At 38.3% G+C, this 27,836-nt stretch overlaps 1 non-coding gene across 1 annotated transcript; it reads right to left on the bottom strand.

Moving 5' to 3' along the window:
- Nucleotides 1–15,439: 15,439 nt before the first annotated feature.
- On the bottom strand, nucleotides 15,440–15,546 carry LOC141616401 (small nucleolar RNA R71). The gene has a single exon (XR_012530751.1). It is a non-coding gene; the product is annotated as a small nucleolar RNA R71 (small nucleolar RNA).
- Between the last annotated feature and the right edge of the window lie 12,290 nt (nucleotides 15,547–27,836).

The raw sequence follows: 27,836 nt of genomic DNA, 5'->3' as shown, positions 1-27,836 counted from the left end.
AATTCCAGTCTTATGTTGCCCTTATCTACATGATCCCGTAGAAAATGGTGTCTAATGTCTATATGCTTAGTTCGTGAGTGCTGTGCAGGATTTTTAGATATAATAATAGCACTTGTGTTGTCACATAAAATAGGTATACACCCTACATTAACACCGTAATCACATAGTTATTGCTTAAGGCATAAAAGTTGAGAACATACCAGCCCAGCGGCAATGTATTCGGCTTCAGCAGTAGATAATGCAACGGAATTTTGCTTCTTTGACCCCCACGTGATAATACACGGTCCAACAAATGTAGCTATGCCGGAAGTACTTTTTTTGTCAAGTGAACAGCCTGCATAATCTGCATCTGAATACCCTATGAGATCGAAACTACACTCAAGAGGATACCACAGATATAATTTAGATGTACCAATTAAATACTTCAAGATTCTCTTAACTGCAATCATATGCGATTCTTTAGGGCACGATTGAAATCGAGCACATACGCATACACTAAACATAATATCTGGACGACTTGCAGTTAAATAAAGAAGTGAGCCAATCATACCTCGATAGCTCATCTCATCGACAGACTTACCGTTTTCATCCAAAGTCAACTTCTTCTCAGTACCCATAGGAGTTGGCTTAGAATTAGAATTTTTCATACCAAATTTCTTGATTAGCTCCTTGATGTATTTTTGTTGGTGTATCATAATCCCTTCAGAAGTTTGTTGGATTTGGAGTCCAAGGAAGAACTTGAGTTCTCCCATCATGCTCATCTCGAATTCTGAGGTCATTAAATCTGAAAAATACTTGCATAACCGATTATTAGTTGAACCAAAAATAATATCGTCAACGTATATTTGTACAACTAATAAATCAGAAACCTCAGTTTTCAGGAATAGGGTTTTATCGACAGATCCTCTTTTAAAACCACTTTCTAGAAGATATTTTGACAATCTGTCGTACCACGATCTCGGAGCTTGTTTCAAACCATAAAGAGCTTTATCTAATTTGAAAACATGGTTTTGAAACTTGCTATCGAGAAATCCTGGGGGTTGTTCAACAAAAACCTCCTCATTCAAATAACCGTTAAGAAAAGCTGTTTTAACGTCCATTTGAAAAAGTTTAATTCCTTTATGAGCAGAAAATGCTATTAATAATCTGATAGCTTCAAGTCTGGCTACAGGTGTGAAGGTCTCATCGTAATCAATTCCTTCTTGTTGATTATATCCTTGTACAACCAATCTAGCTTTGTTTCGTACAATAACTCATGTATCGTCCAGCTTGTTCCTGAAAACCCATCTTGTACCGATAACCGTTCGGTCTTTAGGTCTTGGAACCAAATGTCATACTTTGTTTCGTTCGAACTGTTGAAGCTCTTCTTGCATAGCAATGATCCAATCTGGTTCGGCAAGTGCTTCTTTGATATTTGTTGGCTCAATAGTTGAAAGAAAGGAGTAAAATGAGCAAAAGTTGTTAAGTCTTCTCCGAGTTCGAACGCCTTCATTCAGACTTCCTAGGATGGTTTCCATTGGGTGAGAATCCTTATATTTCCATTTCTTAGAGACAGGAGGCACATCTTCATCTGAACTCGTCTCACCTTCTTCGAATGATTGGGGTTCAAGCCTTGTTCCCCCTGAATCCAAGTCTGGGGTTATAACAGAATCAGTTATAACTTTAGACTTAGTTCGTTGATTAGAGGTTAAAGTTATAGCTTCATCAGTTATAATTTTGTCCTCCAATTGCTTAGATTGAGAAGAGGTTTTAGTATCATCAACTAAACTCTCGGTACTCTTTCCTTTATCATTCGAAGGGCTTCCTTGTTCATCATTTGTGCCCACAATTTCTTTATCTTCATCATCCAATTCTGGAAGTTCATCTCTGGATAGTCGGAAATCAGGTTCGTTCAAATCTTCTTCCTCATCCTGTTCAGCTTTGTCAAACATATTATTCTCATCAAAAACAACATGAACACTTTCTTCGATGCATAAGGTTCTTTTATTAAAAACCTTATATGCTTTACTATGATTAGAATAACCGACAAACACCTCTTCGTCACTTCTGGGATCGAATTTGCTTAATCTATTTTTGCCATTATTATGGACAAAACATTTACTCCCGAAGCAACGTAGATGTGATATGTTAGGTTTACGTCCCCTAAGAAGCTCGTAAGGAGTCTTCTTGAGAATAGGTCTGATCAAAGCTCGATTGTGAACATAACATGCAGTACTAATAGCTTCAGCCCAGAAATTTCGAGGTAGACCACTACACAATAACATCGTGCGTGCCATATCCTCCAATGTTCTATTCATACGTTCCACAACACCGTTTTGCTGTGGGGTTCGTGGTGCCGAGAAGTTATGCCCAACACCATTCTCCCTACAATATTGTATGAAAGCATGGTTATCAAATTCGGTGCCGTGATCCGTACGAATGGAGACTAACTTTGATTTATATTTATTTTGGGCACGCTTCATTAGAACTGCAAATTCTTCGAAAGTTTCATCTTTTGAAAAGAGAAATATAGGCCAAACATATCTAGAGAAATCATCAACTAAAACGAAGACATACCTGGATCCACCTCTACTTCTTACCTTCATTGGACCACAAAGATCCATATGCACGAGTTCTAGTGGTTCCTTGGTACTTACTATTCTCTTGGGTTTGAACGATGATCTAACGTGTTTGCAACGAGCACAAGAATCACATAGGGTTTCTTGATCAAATTTGATTGATGGAAGTCCTTTAACCAAATTCCATTTCTTTAACTTATTCAACGTTGTTGAATTTATGTGAGCAAATCTTTTGTGCCAAAGGCACGGATCATCTGTCGTTACTTTCATGCACGTGAACGTGTTAGTAGGAATATTATTTAAATCAATCATATAGACATTCCTTCTACGGTGTCCTTCAAGCACAACACTACTCGTTCCTTCAATTATTATTCGACAGGAATCTGAATGAAAGACAACTTTATTTCCTTTGTCGCATAATTGAGAGATACTCAGTAAATTGTGCTTGAGACCACTAACAAAATAAACATCACTAATTGCATGAGAAGAGGATATTCCAACTTTACCAACACCGATGATCTTGCCCTTCTTGTTATCACCAAATGTGACCTTACCTCCATCGAAGGGTTCAAGTGAAAGAAACAAATTTACATCTCCAGTCATGTGCCTTGAACATCCACTATCAAGATACCATAGGTTATTTTCTTTCACCACAACCTGCAAAATGATTAGATATAGTTTTTAGGTACCCAAGCTAAGTTGGGTCCTTTGACGTTAGTCACTCTAAAAACTAGATCTTTTCTAACCCAGACCTTCCTTATAACTTTTCGTTTAGCAGCCGAATGGGTTTGTTTAGGAACCGTCTTAGGTTTAGTTGTGGGTTCCTTATGTCTTGGTCTTTCAGGTTGTTTTGGGGGAGCTTTGGTTTTGACGGGCTCTTTAGGTTTTCGTGTTTGATTAACTTTTTTAGTCTTATTGAAATCAAAGCTCATGTCATAGAACCAACGATGATCGTTGTTGCGTTCTTCACTTGTACTTGGTTCTAATGGGGTACAGTCATTATCCTCGAAAATCGTGTCGGATGCTTTGACAAAGTTGATTCCTTTTCTTAAATCTTGAGCATATTTGACACAATTTTCTTGGATATGTCCAGTATGACCACAGTAATTGCAAATCAAATATTCTGGTAAATTTGTATATTTTCTCCTTCTGAAGTCTCGTTCGGAAGGGTTTGATTTGCCTTTAGAGTGATCTCTACGACCATAGCACTCGTGCCCTAATCCCATTTTCATGTTATTATCTGATTTCTCAGTTAGGAAATTTAGAACACGTGTGCTACCTTCCCATTTCTCATGAACCTTTCTAGCATGCAAAAGTAATTCTTTTAAGGACTCTATTTCTTTGTTGCATTTAGAATGGTCTGACTCTATGATTTTGGGAGGATGAGTCTCTTCATAATTGTTACGAAAGTTTTGGAATCTATCATTAAGAACTCGAACCGTCTCGGTATGCGTTCTTTTAGTATTTGAAAGAACGGTTTTAGATTCCTTTAACTGGCCGAGTTAAGGATTCGATCTCCTTCTTTTGATCGAGAGATTACGGCCTCTCTAGCCGTAGCCTTGGACTCAAGACGCTCTTTGACTTTCCTCAATTCCAATGTTATAGCTTCACTAGCTATAACTTTGGCTTGAAGATGCTTAATGTTGAGTTTTAGGTCTGAGGTTATAGCTTCATTAGCTATAACTTTAGACTCAAGAGCCTTCTTCTCGGATTTGTCGTATCTGAAGTTGTAGCCATATTGGTCAGAACTTTAGATTTGAGCTTTTTGGCCTTTTCTTTAAGGAGTTGATTCTCTTCAGCAATATCGAGAATTTGTTCTTTCAAGTCTTTCAATTCCATTTCTTGTTCGTGACACTTATCAAGAGATTGCTCAAAATATTATATTAAAGCCTTCTTAGATAATTTCTTAACATTCTTCTTGAGTTCAAGATAACTTACCTCTTCTTCTTCTTCTCCTAATCGGAATCTCCTAGGAAGCAAAGCGGCGAGGAGTCCACACTATCTTTATCATCGTCTGAGAAGAGGTCAAGACCGACGTTGCTTAAGCATAGGTTAGCAACTTCTTCTTCTTCTTCTGATGCTTCGTCGTCCTCAGGGTCGAGATCTCCCCAGCAAGATGCTATCATAACTTGCTTGAATTCCTTCTTGGTCTTCTCCCGTTTTGCTTTGTCTTTGATTCTCTCCCATGTGGGACAGTCCTTAATCATATGACCGGATTCTCCACACTTGAAGCATCCTCTATTAGCAAACGTATTCTTTGACTCTGAAATTTTCTTATTAGAGAACTTATTATTATTATTATTGAACGATTTTGCTTGCTTATTTCTGAACATGCGTTTGTTGAAACGTTTAGCAAACAAGACCGTTTCGTCCTCTATTTCTACATCTTCTTCTTCCTTAGCAGAAGCTTGTAGAGCCATGCTCTTTTTATTACTGGACTCGGCCTCATCGTCATCCAGGACGAGTTCATGGGCCATGAGAGCACCAATAAGTTCTGCATAGGGAAGGGAAGTGAGATCTCTAACTTCTTCTATAAGCGTGACCTTGGGACGCCATTTCCTGGTTAAACTCCTAAGTACTTTTCTAGCAATATCCTCGGAGTTAAAAGTTTTACCAAGATTTTTGAGCTCATTGACTATAGTAGAAAATCGTGCTGACATGCTATCTAGTGATTCATTATTTTCCATTCTAAAAAGTTCATGTTTTTGAATCGGCAAAAATCAATGCGATATTTCCTTACAAAATAGATGTTCCCTCATAAGCCAACTCAAGACCATCCCATATTTCCTTGGTCGAAGTGCAAGAAGAAAAACGATCGAATTCGATCGATGTCATGCCGTTTTGTAACAGGCTTATCGCTTTCGAGTTTTTCTCACCTTCTTGTAATCACCTCAACATAGTCTTCTTCTTTTTCTCATAGATAGTGCCTTCCGAAGATGCGACCAAAATTTTATGTGGTCCGTTCTTTATAATCGTTCAAAGACTCCCAATCATGTCCTTTTATGTAGTGTGTCATCATGTTTTTCCAAAGTCCATAATTCTTCCCATCAAAGACGGGACACTTAAGATACTTGGAATCCATTTCACACGTGTAAGGCAGCGGAAAAAGATAAAATAAAAAGATAAAAAGATAGACGGATCTAGCCTCTTTGCGGTTAGGCAATCAAGAGCACGAGGCTCTGATACCAATTGAAAAGTCTATCACACCCGAAATACTCGAGGGGGGGGGGGGGTGAATTGAGTATTTAAAAATTATGCCTACTTTTTATTTTATATCAAGGTAATTAATTACTTAAAGTTTATTGATTAAACTTTAACTAATTAATCAAATGATTATGAACGTAATGAAATGACTGAAATGAAAGATGCAAGGACACACGATATTTGAAGTGGTTCAGCTTCACACATCGAAGCCTACGTCCACTATTCTCGATTAATAATTTTAGTACCTTACTCCGGATTACAAAATTATCAACCCAACTCGTATAGTTAACTCTAACTATAACTCGATTTGAATATCACTAGATATTCGATTTGACTATCTTAAGTTACTAAGAAATCACTTGATTGTTCTTCTAAGTGTTCACACAATTGAACGAGTAAGAAACAATATGAAGTACTATTATCTTATGCCGTAATCTTAAGAAAGATAAGCAATTTGAAGAGCACGACTTTTCGCAATATTTTCAAAAACAAAACAATAAGACAATTAAGATTTAAACTCAAATATGTTTTGCAAAGATTGTTGTATTTCGAAAAGCTTACTAAAATAAGGAATGATCAATTGTATTTATAATAGAGGAGAGAACTAGGGTTTGCACGAAACCCTAGGATGCCGTGAGATAGGCGGCAAAGACTTCAAGAGATAAATCTTGATCTCTTTCCTAATTAAATCCAAGATATCATAGTTTAGGTAAATAAGATAAAAGTAAATCTTATTTGTTATCTAAAACTATATCTTTTAAGATGTTAGGATAAGTAAACAAATCAAATCATATATTATAAAGATAGGAAAATATCTTATATAAATATAAGCTAGATTTGATTAGATAGTTTACTTAACCATAACAACCTCACACGCCCCAACGGTTTGCGCTCACTAACAAACCCTAGGCCCGTGCCCATCTTGGATAAAAAACCTATCTTCATGGATTAGGGTTAGGTTAAATAGACTAGCAAACCCTAGGTAGCATGACGACCCATAAATCGTTTTACTAACCAATAGAGATATGCAAGTCACCTATAATAATATCCCATAATTCAACTCTACTATATACACAAATGATTTCGAAATACGTTTAAAGAATTTTATCCTCTGAAAAATGATTTTAAAACTATTAAAATCGTGCCATTAAAATGCTACCTAAAGTTATAGTAGAAACAGCTATAACTTTAATTTTGGTTAGTAAAGTTATAGGTGAAATAGCTATAACTTTACTTTCCCAATACTCTTATCTTAAGATACCGTCATTAGATGAAGATCTATACTAACTAATCTTCCTGGAGATCTTCAGTAAAGGATCTTCTCTTTATCTTGACCAAAAGCTCTTCATCTTGAACTTTGTTAAAGACTTGATCTAGCCTTTTGCTTGAATGATCATCATACTTGAAACTTGTTACAGTTGCTTATGATGCTTTAAGAACCTTTAATGTTATAGCTCAAGCTGCTATAACATTACTCGAATGATGCCTCACAAATATTCAATGTTATAGCTAAGAATGCTATAACATCACTTGCTAACTTGTAAACCTAAGTTAATCTAACAAAGACTAAACAAACGATTACAGGCAAGAGTTTATATAAAACAAAGCACATGCTTGTCATTATCAAAACTCGATCATATATATGGTCCAACAACAGGCGTTGATGCCGAAAATTAATTAGGAAATAATTTCAGTCAACAAACTATGATGATTGAAATTCAATATTTTCAAATTCCAAGGATATAGACAAAGAAACGAGTAATAAGACTGCTTTCGTAACTCAATTTCTATGTATTAATATCTCGCTAAATCCTATAACTAAAGAATTAGCGTATATTATTTCTTCATTATGAAAATACAAGGATTATACTCTTTGATTATGAAGATACAAGGATTATAGACTCCTTGATTATAAAGATACAAGGATTCTAAATTCCTTATTATAAAGATAAAGAAATTATAAACTCCTTGTTTATAAAGATACAAGGATTATATGAAGAATGAAAACTAAAACCACAAGGAAGTATAGTAATATCCTTATGTGTATTAGTTGAAATAAAATAACATAATTATAATCATTATGTCACGAATCGTGACTTAGCAATGCACAAATAAAATCGGGTTTGGCGAGAACTACAATGTTACATACCGCACTGAGGAATGTTTAATCCATAGAATATGTGCTTATGTAATATTGAAACTGCTACAATACAACGTGGCCATTCATACGATTAGACAAAAGAGGAAGAAATTATTGAAACATAAACGTTCCTATATGAGTTGTGTAAGGTAGGAATCATCCAGTTGATGAATTAGTCCTTGAAATTTGACGGATTGTTTCTTTATTTAATTCAGTTGGTAGAATCTCGTGCTGATAACGTGTTATAGAATAAGAATTAGAGAAGAAAATGTAGAGAGAAAACAAGCATAAAGATTGAGAGAGTGAAGAGAGTTATCTATTATTCATTACTGATGGGAGTATATATAGTACATAGGAGAAGGGTGAATCGGAACCCTAATTACATATATAATGGGTATAAGACTATAAGCCCAATGGACATCCACACTAACTAATATTTCATAACACTTATCTATTTAAACTGCTTCTATTCGTTTGTTTACACTACAAGCTTGGAAAACCAAGTGATGTGACACTATCACTAGCTAGGATGGCCTTGAGGAAGGCCTCACGACTAATGGGGGTCTTACAAATTGGTATCAGAGCGACGATTTTGAAGCCTAAACTAATGAATGAATGAACTTAGGTGTGTCAATTAAAATAAACCCAATTTGAGTTGTAGAGAACTCATGGAAAGCTTGGGAGACGTTCCAAGGTTGTACTCTTATCCCCTTAACTCGAGTCGGTCACAATGCATGGGGTGATGGGGCGTTCATTGGTGTGCATATAACTGTTGCACCTTGATGCTTTTAAGATAGGTTCATGTGGTAGTACATGGTGTGATTATATGAGTAATGGTACCTAAGTCAATGTGAAGCATGTTAGATGTTTATATGTGAGCATGTTGTTGTTTTCAGATGAGTTGTTCAGGAAAAAAAAGCCTTATTCACATGCTAGTTATCGTTATGTGTGTATCTTATGTCATATCTATGGTATCTACTTTACCGTGCTTGCGTTTAGAAACATACGGAATAAGATTGCGTGTGGAACTATGCGAGTCGGAATATGCGTGAGACCCTTAAGGGGTGTACTTGGTCAAGTAGAGGAAGGGAACTGCAGATACCAAGTGATGTGACCTATATTTGAGCACATTTAGTCCCCGAATTAACCTTGCTCCCATGCTTTCTAGCATCTATTAGGATTGACATCCTTGCATTTATGGAGCAAAATAGAGCTAAATGGATCGCATCTAATGACCAAGCACCGAAGAGGAGACCAACACTGGAGGCCTAAGCAAATAAATCAAGTGAAATAGGCAATGATGAAAGATCCATGCGTCCCTAAGACAGTCCCCACGGATTTTTAGGTAGCCAAGAATAAGAGAAGAAACCCTGTCCCAGGATCCGGGCGTCCCAAGCTGAGGACGAGCATCCCAGACCTATGATCCGAGCGTCCCGAGACCCAGCCCGAGCGGATCCTCTTACAGACCTGAGCATATTCAAAGCCAGGACGTGCGTTGATACCCGTCGTTGTGAGTACCAAAAATAATATTTATAATTTCCAACTACAACTATAGATAGCGGTAGCAGGGTCGAATCACAGAGAGGCAGATGTAATTATTAGTTGTCTGAATTTAGTCCTAAGGTAACAGTGTGTGGGGGTTTGCTTTGATTTGGTCTATAGCTAAGGCAATAAAAGTAAAATTAAACTAAAGAAATGTATTAAATCAAATATAAAGAAGGGTACTAGGATGGTCGGTTCACTATAATTTCGGCGGTAGCATACTAAGTAGGTCTAAATCAAACACATGAGGCGGGAAAACAAGAGGTCCTCTCGGTCCACTCTTAACAAGTAGCATCTTTCGATCTCTCTACGCGTCCCTAATATCACTAATACTGACTCTCGTCCTGAAAAGTGACTAAAAATCTAAACGATACCTATCTTTCGATCTCAGCATAGTTTAGTCATTTTAATTGGTACTCTAATAACCTTCCCTATCTTTCGATCTAATGGGTCAGTCAATTACTAAGCATTCAACTAGTCGCATGCATTCGATTTGTCGAACTTAGCAGTAAAAACAATTAAAACGAAACAAGACCTCACGAGGCCAGTCGATCGACCAGGTTGGACGGTCGATCGACCACGGCGCGATTCAGGGTTCCCTAATTCTAATGCCGCCTACACTATAGTTGTAACACCCCCATACTCCAAGTGCCTTACCAGGACCACTCAGGTATAAGGATGCCACCATCTCGGTTACCCGAGGCATGATATTCATAAGACAATAACGAAACAACTTTAAAAGTAAATAAAGTTTAAAGTGATTACATAGCAATACCAAACTGATAAAAAGAAATAAAAGATCCTCAGACGGTCTACTGCTAAAACTATCAAAGCTATAAAACATCGTCTGACACAGCGGAAGACTTCCAACTGCCACGTGATGACTCATCCCAGCTATCCCATACGCGTCATATCATACCTGCTCAAATAATGCTCACCACCCCGAATGGATCACCACATTTTAAAACATTTAAACGGGTCGATACTAATCACACAACTCAATATATATCAACAATAAGATAAACAGACAGTTTAACCGTCACACACACAACCACACCAATTCCAACAATCTCAATCACCGATCGTCCACTTTGGACCACCCCGCCATGGGGGACCGCAGCCGCACCCACCAAATCCCCGCTCCTCATAATGAGCGATAACCCTGTCCATTAATGTGCACATCCCTTCTGTGGCGGGTTCCACAGAAGGCGAAACTAGGGCGTGAAGCCACTCCCGCAAGTGACCCCACTCAGCCGAGGACACGCCTCGAGAACCATAGACAACGATCACAATCACAATCACAATACAATTACTATATCAAACAATCAATCTCAACACATCAACAATCATCCCATTATGGGACTAATACTGAGTAGGAAATCCTACCTGGAACAGCAACACAATCAGACGGTCTCAACAGCTGTATCACAAATCCTTTTCTACGAATCCTCCTCCTAACATATAATCCAATAATTACTAACAATCACAAAACTAACACAAAACCACCATTCCTAAAATTAGGGTTTAACGAAACTTGACGAAATACTATAAAATTGGTATGTAGATCTTACCCTCGACGCAAGGATCACAAAGGTATAAAGAACGATGGAATCCGACCTCTCAAGCTCCGGGATTTGTCAACAACACGAATGAATACGAAGAACGTAACTTGAATCTCCCTTTTAATGTTATTAGGTTTGTAAAAGTGTATTGAGAAAGTGACGGAAAGATTTATATATTAATCCGTGTTATTAACAAAACCCGTCGAATTATCACCCGCTAACCGAGCTACTCGATCGAGTAGCTAAGGTACTCGATCGAGTGCCCCCTTACTCGATCGAGTATCCTAGTTACTCGATCGAGTACCCAACAGTCGAAACTATTTTAAAACGCAACTCACCCTTACTCGACAGAGTAAGGCCTACTCGATAGAGTACCCAAAGACTCATAAATACGGAGTATTACAGTCTTCCCTCCTTAAAAAGAACTTCGTCCCCAAAGTTCAACCCATACATAAAAACAAACATACTAACTCGGTCAAGACGCAACAAAGCTACTAAGAACTCAAAACAAAACCCCAACTTACAGAACATGAAACCATGAACTCTTAACACCAACTCTACCAACTATTCCTACCTCCACACCTCGCTCACGATGTCGTATCAACTACATCATAAACTCTCCCGACACTAACTCCATACATAACCAACTACATAAACATCAAACGGAATGTTACATTCTACCACCCTTAAAAGGAACTTCGTCCTCGAAGTTTACTCACACTCATAACCTCATCATCCAACTGTCAACACTATCGAAGTATTCTCGCATTCCTAACATTGAACTACTACAAGCACGTCCATGACCTTTTAACACTATCAACCACAACAAATACAAATCCATACCTTATGCTACACCAACACTCTACTTCCAAATATACTACCATATGTACAACCATCAAAATCTATTTTATCGCATCCTACTCCTCTTAAGATAAATGTTACTTCCTCGTAACTCACTAATACTAAATCCTAGATATATCTTTTCATTATCCTCATCACCACCGCATGTCAAAGATAACCACCTAGAACCTAAACACTCGCCATGCACATATCCAAGGCTCTCTTACTTAAACAACTCTCATACTTCACTTCACTCGTCACACCACCTAACCTATACCACAAAATCCTTAACTTAATCCAAAACTTCACTTGTTCCCTATTACCGCAACATGACACACCTCTCTATATAAACTACATAAAACTCTTATCGTCAAAAGCATAACTCACGATCCACACTTGTTACGTACACTCACACTAGATCCTCAAGTTCCTTTCTTTCATTACCGCAAGACTCATACATAACTTAACACAACACTAATTACTCAACACCCTACACTCACTTTGTCTCAACAAAGGATTATGAACCACCCGCATATATCGATCATGACTATGACTACGATGCCTCAACTTAAAACAATATCAAAATTATCAGAACAACTTCTCACAACCGTGTCCCATCAATGAATGTCACTATACCATGACAATAACGAAAACATGTACAACTCTCTTTCATATCATACTCTACCCTCATTCCAAAATTTAACGGGTAAGAAACATCGATAACAAAACAACTGTCTATCTGTACAAACTGAAACTCACACGAAGCAACATCAAACAAAACAACAATCTATGTGTATGATGATCGGTATGAACTTTCGAAACTCGAATCATAATCATCCCGCCTACTCAACCACAACCGGTGACGGCATCACAACACCGCCACCATCAGCCACACCGCAGTGCGAAAATACCCGCATTACAACACTAAATATCGTGCCCGGATCACCACCCGAGGCACCACAACCACATCGATATTCATCACAACTACATACAACTCCCATAAATACTGACTCAGAATAACTTCTCAGACAAGAAGAACTTACTCAAATCCACTTTACTAAATCATAACACAACATATTTTATGAATTAAACAGATAATAACCTCGTGAATATCATCCCCTTTGATGTGACCATAATTGGCGCATATTTAGCCCCCGAATTACCATTGTTTCCATGCTTTTAGTGCCTATTTGGGTCATTTCTTATCTTTAGTTCTTTGTTTTGCATATTCTTTGAGATTTTGATCCCTTGGTAGGAAAGGAGTAAGAATCTTGCATTTTCATGGCAAAACGAGGCTAAATTGATTGTATTCAATGACCAAGCATCAAGGAGAGACAAGACTAGAAGGCCTTTGTACATATCATAGTAGAAGAGCAATGTTGAGAAAAGGATCCTTGAGTCCCCGAGGAAATCCCCAAGGAATTTATGAAGAAAAGGGAAGAAAAGAAGAAGAATTGACGCTGAACTACAATCCGAACGGATTGTACCAAATCCGCCCGTCCGTCCAGCCCAATCCGAGCGTCCCACATTGGAATCCGCTCGGATTTCCCCTCACAAATCCGAGCGTCTTGCCCAAGGATCCGCTCGGATTCCTCAGCCCAGATCCGGCCGTCCCGACTCTAATCCGCACGGATTTCAGTACAGCACGATTTTCATTCTTCAAGCTACGAAAAGAGAAGCCCTTCTCTTAGAAAATACCGGATTCTCCTTGCTCAACTTAAAAAGTGTAATTACTAGTTTAGCCCTTAGTTAACCCTAACGCATCCTCCCTAATTTTCAATATAAATACCCCATTAGTCTATTTAGAGGAGCATGTTCTTCTTATCAATAATTAGTGTAGTTAATATCAATCAAATCTCTCTTCAATATTGTAATCAAGTATTAATCAAGTTTTAATCCAAGTTTTACTTCTTTAATCTCTCTCTTGTTCTTCCTTTATTTTGGGTAATTGAAGATTATTTGGGTTATTATTGGGAGATTGACAACCTCTAAATCTAGGATTCAAGTACTTCTATTATTCTTGCTTTATTATTGGAATCATTAGTAGGTATAATCTCTTAATCCCTTTTTAATTATTGTTAATTACTTTCATTTATTCATCATGTTTCATTATGTTAGTATGATTGACAACCTTTCTAGCATGATCAATATGATAATGAGTGAGTAGTCTCTTAGCTAGGGTTTAATGGGTGATTAGGGGAAACCAACATGGGGAATGATTCATGCTTAAATCAATATGCTTTCATATCTTATTTGCTTGCTTGTTTTGATCTTAATACATGCACATGTTATATTTGATGAAATGCTAAGCCTATGAATCCTTGCATTTACTATCATCTTCTATCCTTTCAACTTGACTTGTAAGACATAACCCAACTCGAGTCTTGTTAGACCATGCATGTGTTGAGTAGGAAAGATTAAGTCGACTTGTAGGTGTTGTACAATCTAATCGATTCGGCTCCGGGACCCAAACTTTTCTAGGATTGTAAGATATAACCCAACTCAATCCATCACAACAATAATTGCTTGCTTATAATTTGAGAACATGTTTGTATGATCATATCCCATGAATCCCCTATGAACCCATAACACCCTAGTGCTTTTAATCAATTGTTTGCACCCCTTTTTTTTATTCATCTTGCTAGTTTATTTTCATTGCTATTTTAGTTTAGTAACCTTCTACATCAACCCAATTTGTGACACCCCCTAGACACTACTAGTTACAATAGAATTCTCATTTCAATACCCGTCCCTTGGGATCCGACCTTTACTTGCCTCTTTACTAATTGTAGAGTTTTTTGTGAAGTATAAATTGTGTTTTGTATCGACCATTGACCAACGACCACATATGCTTAATTGTGAACACGAAATGGCCTCGATCAAAAAATGGGCGCCGTTCTTGGGACGGTGTTTAATTGATTTAAGATTTCTTTTATTGTTATTAGTTGTGTCTTTTTCACCTTGGGGAAGTAAAAACTCCTCAAGGTTTGTTCTAATTGTTTTCGAGTTGTTTGATATTTTGCATGTCTAGAAGGTTACAAAGAGATTTGTTACCTTTTGACCGTGAAATCGAAAGAACCTTGACGAATAATAGGAGACTTGTTAGGAGGAATTTGGGAGGTGTTGGTGAAGTTGTTCAACCCACTAGTGAGTTTGTCAATCCTTTCGCAATAGAAGGAGAAGAGAACCCATTACACAATATCCCACAAAATCCACCTACAATGCCTAAATTCTCGTCACACTCTATACCCACCGAGGAGAATCTACCAAATGGTACTCCTACCCCGCAACATCTCACCGGTAATTTTATTGCCAAGTCCGCCTTCATCCAACTAGTTGAGAGGAGCCAATTCGGGGGAATGCCTAGTGAGGACCCTCATTCTCATATGGAAACCTTTTGCGATTATTGTGATGCTATCTCTCAAACGGGCGTGACTCAAGACCAAATAAGATGGGTCTTATTTCCTTTTTCGTTAATCGGCACCGCAAAGCAATGGTTAAAGGGCCTTGATAAGGCCACCCTTGGAATAGATTCTTAGAAGAAGTTAGCTCTAGCTTTCTACAAAAAATTCTACCCACCGGAAAAGACTAACATGCTAAGAGCTCAAATTACGGGTTTTAAGCAAAGGGATGAAGAATCTTTGTATGAAGCTTGGGAGCGGTTCAAAGGTATTTGTCGCTCATGTCCTCACCATGGACTTAGCGAATGGGTTTTAGTGCAACAATTTTGGAATGGTTTATATGAAGATTCAAGGAACATTCTCAATATGGGATCAAATGGAATGTTCACCGAAGTTGATGACAATCAAACATGGAACAAGATTGAGGAAATGGCGGTCCATAATTCACAATATAGTAGGCCTCGCAAGGCTACTAGAGGAGGAAAGCATGAAGTGGACTCCGTTACTCAATTGGGTGCTCAACTTAGTGCTCACATTGACACAATCAACTTGAAGTTTGAACAAGCTATGGCTAGACTTGAGGAAAACTCAAAATCATCAAAGCATCATGTCAATGCCATGACGGCATCCTCATCAATCCCAAGTGGGATATGTGAGAATTGTGGAACTTTGGGTCATGACCCAAGTGAATGTAGGGGAACAAATGAACAAGTTAATGCTTTCCAAGCTTACAAAAGTGGTACCCCTTATTCAAATTTTTACAATGAAAACACCAAGTTCCATCCAAATCTCTCATACAAAAGCCAAAATGTTCAAAACCCTCAAACAACATACACTCCACCACCCATGAGAAATCAAAATCAAAGACCCTTTTACAATCAAAACCAAGGTTACCAAAATCAAAATCCATACAATCACCGAAATGACCAAGGTTTTGATGTCCAAAAAGCGGTCCTCCAAATGCAAAAGAATCAACAAGAATTTTTCACTCAAATGCAAAAAGATAGCCAAGCAAAGGATACCACCATCAACAACATTCTAGCTCACACCAAGATGTTGGAAACACAATTGACTCAACTAGCATCTTCAAGCTCACAAAGACAAAAGGGGCAATTACCACCTCAAAGTAATCCCCCTAGACATGAAACGGTTAGTGCCATTCACTTGAGAAGTGGAACAAGATATGAGGCACCGAAGGAGCAAGTTGAGGATGAAGTTGTGAAAGCTAGTGAGAATGAAGTTGTTGTGCAAGGTCCCAAAGAAGGGGAATCATCAAAAGAAGAAAGTTCAAAGAAAAATTAAGACAAGGCCAAAGAAAAGGAGCCCATTGTGATTAGACTTCCTTTTCCAAGTCGTCAAGCCAAGCCCAAATTTGATGATCAACTTGGAAAGTTCATGGAGATTGTGAAGAACTTAGAAGTCTCAATTCCTTTCACGGAATTAATCAATCACGTACCGGCCTATGCAAAGTACATGAAAGATATCCTCACAAAGAAGAAGTCGATCCGGAAACTTGAGACTATCGCCTTCACTAAGGTGAGTAGTGCAATACTTCAAGGGAGTTCACCTCCAAAGTTAAAGGATCCGGGAAGCTTCTCAATACCGTGTACCATTGGCGACACAACGATCAACAAAGCCTTATGTGATCTAGGGGCTAGTGTGAGTGTCATGCCATACTCGGTAAGTAAAAGGTTGGGAATGGGAGAGCTTAAATGCACCAATATCACTCTTCAAATGGCCGATAGATCGACGAAGACACCATTAGGGATATGGGAAGATGTCCCCGTGCGAATTGGGAAGTTTTTCATCCCGGTGGACTTTGTCATTGTTGATATGGAGGAAGATTCCAACATTCCAATCATCTTAGGAAGACCTTTCCTACACACCGCGGGTGCGGTGATTGATGTGAAACATGGAGAGCTCACTCTAGAAGTGGGAGATGAAAGCATAACTTTTAATCTTGACAAGACCATGATAGCTCCTCGTTTACATGAGCCATGTTTCATGATTGATCATTATAGCCGGAAAGATGAAAGGAAGAAACCGGAACTCCAATGGAGGAAGAAAATTGAAGATGCTCCATTCAAAGAGCAAGTGAATTGTGACAAGGAGAGCTTGCAAAGCTCATCAAAATCAACCAAGGAAGAAGAAGATGGCCTCATTGGCCAAGAGAAGAAATTGGGAGAGTTGTCTCCATCTAAGCAAGAGATTTTCAATGATCAACTCAATGAAGTTTGTGGTCTTTGGGACGACGAATTTGAAGGGATCTTTAATCCCTACATTGGGCATGCCATCGATCATGATCAACAACAAGGGGCACGGTCTATTGAGGACCTCTACCATAACAATGAACAAGCTTTTGACTACTTCTTCAAGGTGTTGAGCAACATCAACAACACCTTGAACATGCCCCCTTGACATCTCATCAAGAATGAGAGTTTGGTGGAGTCCTCCCTAAACCACCACTTGTAAATATTTCTAACTCCCTAACTTACTTTTCAATTTTTGTATTGCATTTTTTTCATTTTTGGATTTTATTTACTTTGATCAAAATAATTGTCATGAAAAGAGAGAAGTGAGGGAGGGACTAACAATTTTAATTGATGTGTAGTGCTTTACCTTAGTGTGGGGATGGGAATTGCCTAGGCTATTCATGCCTTAGTAGTGCCCCCACAATGAAGAACACAAGATTTGAAAGAAAGAAAGAAAGAATGATAAGGGATTGCGTTTGTGCACGGGTGGAGCTGAACACGTGTACAACGAGAAAGAATCCGAGCGGATTCTGATAATCCGCCCGTCTGCGCAAAAACGAGCGTCCTGCGAGAAGACGCCCGTCCTGGGCTGAGCTGAAATTGCAAATTTCTTGACTGTTAAAGAATCCGAGCGGATTTCTGGAAAGACGCCCGTCTCACAGAATCCGTCCGTCTTTTATACAAGACGCCCGTCTTGAAGCTGAAGAAAACAAAGAAATTTCTCTGGACTGAAATCCGTCCGTCCTGCACAAAATCCGCCCGTCCCTCAAAAAGAATCCGAGCGGATTCCCCAGAATCCGCCCGTCTCTAGGCGGGATTTTGAAAATTTTGAAGCTGCAGAATCCGCACGGATTGCGCCCAATCCGCACGGATTGTCCCTGCGTTTTGAAATTGTCGACTTCTTTATAACCCACCCCACCTTCATTCATTCATTCATTCATTCACAAACACTACCCACAACATCAAAACCCTCATCCTCTCCATCACAAAAACAAAAACCCTCAACAAAATCCACCAAAATCAAATCAAACCATCCTTCAAACAACAAATCAATCACTCCATCTTCAATAACAATCAAAACCAAGAACAAATTCTTCAACCTTTGAGTCGATTTTTGATTTCATAAAGGCAAAGCCTTTCACCTTCAAATCGATTTGGGCATTCTACAAATTGAAGATTTTTGATTCTTTTCTTGGTTAGTTCATCAAATGGCAAGGACAAAGGGTGCAACAAAGGCAACAAAGGCACCAAAAGCAAAGGCTCTCTCTCAAAGGCAAAAAGCTCTCCAAACAAAGAAAGCTTTGGCAATGGTGGTATCAACACCAAATTTGGAAGTGCAACAACAACAACAACAAACTTCTATGGGAGCATCACCTTCTACTCCGGTAATCGATCAAGTCTTGCATTATCCGGAGGTAACTTTTATTTCCGATACCCATAGAAAGACATTTGCCAAGTTTGCTATGAAATCAATTCAATCCACCAAATTCATATGTAAAGATGCTTTGGAGAAATTGGGTGTTCTTGAACAAACAAAAGCCTTTTTCAATGCCATGGGTTTGAAGAAATTGTTTGAAACAAAGGAAGTAACATACCCCTCCCTTGTCTTGGAATTCTTAAGTTTTTTAAAAGTGACAAAAGTTGAAAATAGGGAAAATCTTGAGTTTCGTCTAGCTAACACTAGTAGACGCATTACCTTTTCGGAATTGGGTGAAATTTTGGGTCTTAGCGATGAAAAGAAATATCATAAGCAATATGGGAAGTATGACCCCGAGCCTCTTTGGGAGGCAATCTCCGGGAAGAAATTTGATGATTTTCATGCTTGTCGTGCTCTTTTGGTCCATCATCCGGGCATAAGAGTATGGCACAAAGTTGTGGGAAATACCATAATTGCTAGGAAAGACACCGATCATTTCACAAGACTTGATTTTATTCTCCTTGAATCGGCTTTGAATATTGGAAGAATTCATACCAAGCCTTACAATTCTTTGAGGCTATTGGTTGATAGATGGCTCCATGTAGATAGTGGGAAGAAGGGTACAACCGTTATTGTTAATGGCGGCCTAGTCACGGTCCTCGCCAAGCACTTTGATCCTAATTTCAATAAGGATAGCAAGTACAAGGCTAAGGAAGGTGGCCATCTTATTGATATGTCTATCATGATTAACAAGTTCAAGTGGGTTGCTCACAATCCCCTTGACACCAAGTATGGGTGGCTTACTAGTGAGGCTCGATCATTCACTTTACCCGCGAAGATTTGTCGTCTAAGTGTCCACCGGACCAACTATCTACTTCCCCTATCCGAAGAGGCCGAGTACATCATTCAACAACAAAAGGGTGATCATGAAACCCCCTCCTCTTCCATTGTTATACCGCCTTAACCCTTTGTGTATGAAGAGTTCAAACCGCAAGGAGTTGAAATTGGGAAAGACTATGTCACTCTTCTCATGCAAGCAATGCACAAGCAAGCTTATGAAGATCGGAAGAATGCATATTTGGCTCAATATCCTCCCCTCCTACATCTAGCTAGGCAAGGACTCCTTGATCCATCTTGTCCTTTGCCTAGTTGGGCGGATAAAGAAGCCTTGTTTCCGGGTGCATCTAGGGACGTGGTGGAAGACAATGAGGTTGTTGGAAATGATGAGGAGATTGATGATAATATTGAGGAAGAAGCAAGTGGAGATGGAGAAAGAGATGGTGAAGATGATGATGAGCAAGATAATGAAGAAAGTGATAAAGAAAGTGCCAAGGAAAGTGGCAATGTGACCACTTCTCATGAGGGAAGTGATGATGATAATAGCATGATGGAAGACTAGCCTTGGAGACTCCTACACTCCCATGGTTTGTCTATATGTCTTTGTATTTTATTTCATTTTGATCATTGTTGGTTTAGTCCTAGCAACATCAAAGGACTCACACCTCGGTTCCATTGAGGTGTTCTTACTTTTTGTTCCCATTTTTGTAAAATCCAAAATGACAATCTAGTTTCATGCATAGCATAGTGTGTGCATGAACTACCCCAATGCTTTGACATTAGCAATAGTGTCTTATTTGGTTTGGGGAAGTTGATGCATACACAACGGGAGGTAATCTAAATTATCCTCTCCGTCATAACAAAAACCATGCATCATGTAGTATAGCTTAGTGTAGAATTGCATTTAGTATAGAAATCATGCATCATTTTTGCATAATTTCCATCATTTTGGCCATTGAGGACAATGCCCATATTAGTGTGGGGATGGGAATTCTAACACTTAACTTTTATTCAAAAACCATAAAAATTGAAAAATTTCAAAAAACAAAAAAATTGAAAAACCAAAAACAAGTTCATTTCCTTTGTATATATTGTCTTGTATATATTGTGTTTGTTTTATCCTTGTTCACTTTGATTGACTACGCCACATCCGAGACATGAGGATATTGAAAACCGCATGGTATGATCTTTCCAATCTCCTTTTTCCTCTTTATGTTAATGACTATGTGGCTTTATTTTGATTGATGCGGTAAAACAATGTGAACTTAGGACTTACATTTAGATTATATGTCATATTAGTTGGTAGAATCATTTGCATTAGGATGTGTATATGCTAGTTGCATCATGGCATGTAGTTTGCATGTTAGAAAAATTTTGCGAAACCGTCTACTTTGGAAGCTTGACAAGTGTATATAGGCCCTAGTAGATGCTTTTTATTCTTAAGACTTTGCTTGTTAGAATACTTGTAAAACACCCTAGGATGTGTCATGCTAGTATCCTTTGACCCATGGTTTAAGGTCTAGTCAAGAGTACCTTGTGGTGTGATAACTCCTTGGCTACCGTTTATTCCAAGGTGACCCTTGAAACCATGCATACTTCCATCATTCATCCATGTTCTACCACATTTTTGTCATCAAAGGGAATGGGCACAAAAAGAAATCAATTTGAGTTCAAAGAAATGAAAAGTGAAAGAAAGTTTGCAAAAATGCATCAAATGAAAAGAGGAGCAAAAATAGACTCCTAAAGCTTCAAATACAAGGCACCCTCGTTACTAATTGGGGTGACTTTGAAAATGTTCAAAAAGAAATGCAAAAAGTTGTCAAGTGTTGAAATGCCAAAAATCAAAAAGAAATGGCAAGAAAGTGTTCCCAAATGTCAAATGCCACAAGAAATTGGGGGGAAAAACAAAAAAACAAAAGCAAACTCCCAAAGTGAAACTCAAAAATCTATCGATCCCTTTATCCATCGTATCCATTTTTGTGCATGGTAGAGAGGGGACGACCCTTCTTCTTGTCTAGGCAAGAGGGGGAATTCCGCGATCCTCCAGTGTTTCTAACACCATAGGGAGTCTACTCTTGACAAAAGCATTTAACGATTGAGGACAAAGGTACCCTAGCTTGACACCTTTTGGAGGTGATTTATTGGTATCCTTCTAGGCCTAGTAGTTTGAACAAATTGCATCTATGAAGGATTGTGTACCCTTGAATTGCTTCCCTTGTAGATAATTTCCGCCACTTAGATGGGGAAAGTGGCTATTCTTTTTGTAGATGCATCCATTATGTGATTTTTTGTGCTTTAATGTTTGGATGTGTCGCCATTTTGGCAAGACCCACCTTGCCTTGCAAGAAGGCATCCTACCTCATGGTTGTCTTGTTGTGAGTTGAAGGGGCGGAGTGAGACCCGCTAATTGTCTCATATCGGCTATTATTATTAGGTTAGGTTAGTATTGGTCCTAGTCTTTGTCACCTCTTTACTCGGGACGAGCAAAGGTTCGGTTTGGGGATATTTGATGTGACCATAATTGGCGCATATTTAGCCCCCGAATTACCATTGTTTCCATGCTTTTAGTGCCTATTTGGGTCATTTCTTATCTTTAGTTCTTTGTTTTGCATATTCTTTGAGATTTTGATCCCTTGGTAGGAAAGGAGTAAGAATCTTGCATTTTCATGGCAAAACGAGGCTAAATTGATTGTATTCAATGACCAAGCATCAAGGAGAGACAAGACTAGAAGGCCTTTGCACATATCATAGTAGAAGAGCAATGTTGAGAAAAGGATCCTTGAGTCCCCGAGGAAATCCCCAAGGAATTTATGAAGAAAAGGGAAGAAAAGAAGAAGAATTGACGCTGAACTACAATCCGAACGGATTGTACCAAATCCGCCCGTCCGTCCAGCCCAATCCGAGCGTCCCACCTTGGAATCCGCTCGGATTCCCCCTCACAAATCCGAGCGTCTTGCCCAAGGATCCGCTCGGATTCCTCAGCCCAGATCCGGCCGTCCCGACTCTAATCCGCACGGATTTCAGTACAGCACGATTTTCATTCTTCAAGCTACGAAAAGAGAAGCCCTTCTCTCAGAAAATACCGGATTCTCCTTGCTCAACTTAAAAAGTGTAATTACTAGTTTAGCCCTTAGTTAACCCTAACGCATCCTCCCTAATTTTCAATATAAATACCCCATTAGTCTAATTAGAGGAGCATGTTCTTCTTATCAATAATTAGTGTAGTTAATATCAATCAAATCTCTCTTCAATATTGTAATCAAGTATTAATCAAGTTTTAATCCAAGTTTTAGTTCTTTAATCTCTCTCTTGTTCTTCCTTTATTTTGGGTAATTGAAGATTATTTGGGTTATTATTGGGAGATTGACAACCTCTCAATCTAGGATTCAAGTACTTCTATTATTCTTGCTTTATTATTGGAATCATTAGTAGGTATAATCTCTTAATCCCTTTTTAATTATTGTTAATTACTTTCATTTATTCATCATGTTTCATTATGTTAGTATGATTGACAACCTTTCTAGCATGATCAATATGATAATGAGTGAGTAGTCTCTTAGCTAGGGTTTAATGGGTGATTAGGGAAACCAACATGGGGAATGATTCATGCTTAAATCAATATGCTTTCATATCTTATTTGCTTGCTTGTTTTGATCTTAATACATGCACATGTTATATTTGATGAAATGCTAAGCCTATGAATCCTTGCATTTACTATCATCTTCTATCCTTTCAACTTGACTTGTAAGACATAACCCAACTCGAGTCTTGTTAGACCATGCATGTGTTGAGTAGGAAAGATTAAGTCGACTTGTAGGTGTTGTACAATCTAATCGATTCGGCTCCGGGACCCAAACTTTCCTAGGATTGTAAGATATAACCCAACTCCATCCATCACAACAATAATTGCTTGCTTATAATTTGAGAACATGTTTGTATGATCATATCCCATGAATCCCCTATGAACCCATAACACCCTAGTGCTTTTAATCAATTGTTTGCACCCCTTTTTTTTATTCATCTTGCTAGTTTATTTTCATTGCTATTTTAGTTTAGTAACCTTCTACATCAACCCAATTTGTGACACCCCCTAGACACTACTAGTTACAATAGAATTCTCATTTCAATACCCGTCCCTTGAGATCCGACCTTTACTTGCCTCTTTACTAATTGTAGAGTTGTTTGTGAAGTATAAATTGTGTTTTGTATCGACCATTGACCAACGACCACATATGCTTAATTGTGAACACGAAATGGCCTCGATCACCCTTACCATATCACAGATTGACATGTATCATGAATACATACAAGTATAGCCAGTCATGCCAGATCACTCAAATTATTACCTTTTTGAATATCATTCAATTAGATTAGCGTACTCAACATGCATTACAGAACATTCAAATAACAACTTTATGATAATCACACCATACCACGTCTTGTGAGGTCAAAACCTCACACAAACATTTATATATCACAGACCCGTAATCACATCCAACCAAATAATCCCGATCACGTAAGTTACCAGCTGATAAAAGTTACCTCTCACCCGATCTTAACTCGTATACACCTCATAACATATTCTCCCATTCGCATATCCATCGCCCTCTGCCAAATGTAGCCACTCCATTAATGCTCAACTATTAACAACCGCCTCATATAACCATATCTTATACTCTTTCATAACCATACTTATCAATCTGGTCCCTACAAAATCAACCTCTTTAGATTTGCTGCTTTTCTAATATACCGTCACCCTTAACCACTAGTCACAAACCATAACACTACCATTGTCCGGACATCAAACCTCTTACACTCATCTCTAAACATCACGATATCTTTCCTATCTTTGGTTAACATCCCAAATAACGAACATCGAATCCATCAACAAAATTACCTCAACATTCTTCCCAATACTATTCTTAATTATGTCATCATCTAACTCTCCACCAAAATCTCATATCATGCAGATATTCTACCAACTTCTTACTCCCTTAATTCCTCGAAACTCATGATTAATCATGTTGTCCTGAAACTTCTGTATAACCATTAACTTACTTACTCCTGATAGTATCATACGTCTCGACGATTCCTTACTTTTATGTTACATAACTCCGGTGAACATTTTTCTCAGCTTACTTTTATCCTTCTTTTCTCTTTATACTCAACAATACCATTTAATAGCTCAACTTCTTATTACTTCTATCTAACCCTTTAGTGCACCAATTACCTTCTCATCGCTCCAAAACTCAAATCCCATTATTTTATATCGATATCATCTCACTCTTTCTTACCATGGATCTTCTCTTATTATGCTATCACTCACATTTGCCACTAATCTATCCATAAAATTAATGTTCACTGTTTAAACAATTGTATCTCTTTTGTACCTCTTTAGAAATCAGAATTCATTTCATACCGTTAAATGCCCAAGGAAATCCCACAGTAGTTTTATCTCTTAATAAACCAAATCTCCCAAACTCACTCACTGTGTGCAAATCTACCTCGCGACATGTCTCCATAAAGTTCATTGTTTACCACTCTTCTCAACCCCCTTTAAAAAGAACTTTCACTACATATATCCATAACCTACACGACTCCTAACCATCTCCCTCCATAATTCTTTACACATCTCAAGCTGCCATCATTTGCGTCCCTCATTTCAATCTTTTCATTCTCACGTTCCATAAACTCACATCATCCCTTGCCCACATTCATTTACTTTTACATTACTCAACATACAAACATATCGCTCATCTCAACTCACAAAACATGCTCTATGTCTCAATTAAGCCATAACGATCTTTCTTTTCTTTTTCCACTATCTATCACAACCATATATAGCTCATCTCCTCCTACCAAACTCATGCTCACCAAAAGGTGCCACTCACCACCCCATAGGATGGGGTAACTTACGTATCAAGACCAACATACATGTAAAACAATGCATAAAGAAGCAAAATAACCACTTTGAATTAAACATAATATGCAACGAAGTCAAAAGATAAGCATATGACCCAAAACAGGGGTCACTAGATCGAGTACAGGCCACTCGATCGAGTAAGGGACTTACTCGATCGAGTAGGTCAAGATCAGAAGCACGTAAAACAAATCACCAGGGCTACTCGATCGAGTAACTAACGTACTCGATCGAGTGCCCACTTACTCGATCGAGTACCAAGGATACTCGATCGAGTACCCCAATTCTCAAGACTGTCCAGTTTTTAGTAAAACAGTCATAACTCACTCATTTCTTGGTCGTTTTGGGCGTGTGACCTATCGTTAGAATCGTAAAAGAACAATCTATCACCTCCAATTGGAATCACATCAAAATCATTTATGCAGCTCAAGTTATAACAGTTTAAAGACAACCTCTTTATAATCGAAAAACACAACTACTTGATTTTACTTCCAAACAACTTAAACAACAACCAAGCAAACAAAACCAGTCCAAAACTCATAAAACCAGTATTCATAATCATATGTTACTATTTTCAAAAGCCAAGAAACAACATTCATCATGCACATAGGTTATTTAACTTGTCAATCACGATTTACCCACATGCTTTTATTTTATAACTTTACGTACACAATAATATAATATACGATATAAAATCCCCTATTCACATGTTACTAACATCGCAATATTATACAATCCATTACCCACATAAACATGCTCCACACATGAATTTCATATTCTTATGCAATTACTTACTTAATCTCTTCCAACTAATTCATCCATTACAGCTACACACTTCTTACAACATATACCCATGAACAATCGTGGACAAGTACATAAACTTATCATACAACTCTATGCAAACAAAATATACGTATACAACACAACATTTCTATTCACATGTTATTATTATGTCACATTATGAATCATCCATCATGTTTCTCATTCCAACCACAGTTCTATATATCTCATCAATCTTTCTTTCACATTCTCAACTTTCTACTCCAAACATCCAACAATTACACATACTTTATCACATCCACACACAAGCTATCAAACAACGCATACGACCTTGACACACACCCCCCATGTGACCGGTTCAAAATTGTAGGGCAGGTTCGCGACTTTAGGACGTCTCCCAAGCCTTTGCATTAGCTCCTACAACCTTTACCTCGGGTTCATTTTAATTGACTCCCTAGATTCATAGGATTCATTGGTTACAGGTTTCGGGATCGTCGCTCTGATACCATTTGTAACACCCCCATACTCCAAGTGCCTTACCAGGACCACTCAGGTATAAGGATGCCACCATCTCGGTTACCCGAGGCATGATATTCATAAGACAATAACGAAACAACTTTAAAAGTAAATAAAGTTTAAAGTGATTACATAGCAATACCAAACTGATAAAAAGAAATAAAAGATCCTCGACGGTCTCATCGCTAAAACTATCAAAGCTATAAAACATCGTCGATACAAAATGAAGACTTCTAACCGCCACGTGATGACTCATCCCAGCTATCCCATACGCGTCATATCATACCTGCTCAAATATCGCTCACCACCCCCGAATGGATCACCACAGTTTTAAAACATTTAAACGGGTCGATTAATCACACAACTCAATATATATCAACAATAAGATAAATGATTTTAACCGTCACACACACAACCACACCAATTCCAACAATCTCAATCACCGATCGTCCACCGGACCCACCCTCGCCATGGGGGACCGCAGCCGTACCCACCAAATCCCCGCTCCTCATAATGAGCGATAACCCCGTCCATTAATGTGCACATCCCTTCGTGGCGGGTTACACGGATATGAAACTAGGGCGTGAAGCCACTCCCGCAAGTGACCCCACTCAGCCGAGGACACGCCTCGAGAACCATAGACAACGATCACAATCACAATCACAATACAATTACTATATCAAACAATCAATCTCAACACATCAACAATCATCCCATTATGGGACTAATACCGAGTAGAAATCCTACCCGAACAAAGAACACAATCGACGGTCTCAACAAATTTGTATCACAAATCCTTTTCTACGAATCCTCCTCCTAACATATAATCCAATAATTACTAACAATCACAAAACTAACACAAAACCC

Source organism: Silene latifolia, chromosome 11, assembly GCF_048544455.1.
Source record: "Silene latifolia isolate original U9 population chromosome 11, ASM4854445v1, whole genome shotgun sequence".
Taxonomy (NCBI): Eukaryota; Viridiplantae; Streptophyta; class Magnoliopsida; order Caryophyllales; family Caryophyllaceae; genus Silene; species Silene latifolia.
Note: the sequence above shows the minus strand (reverse complement) of the source record. Positions and strands in the feature narration are given on the sequence as shown.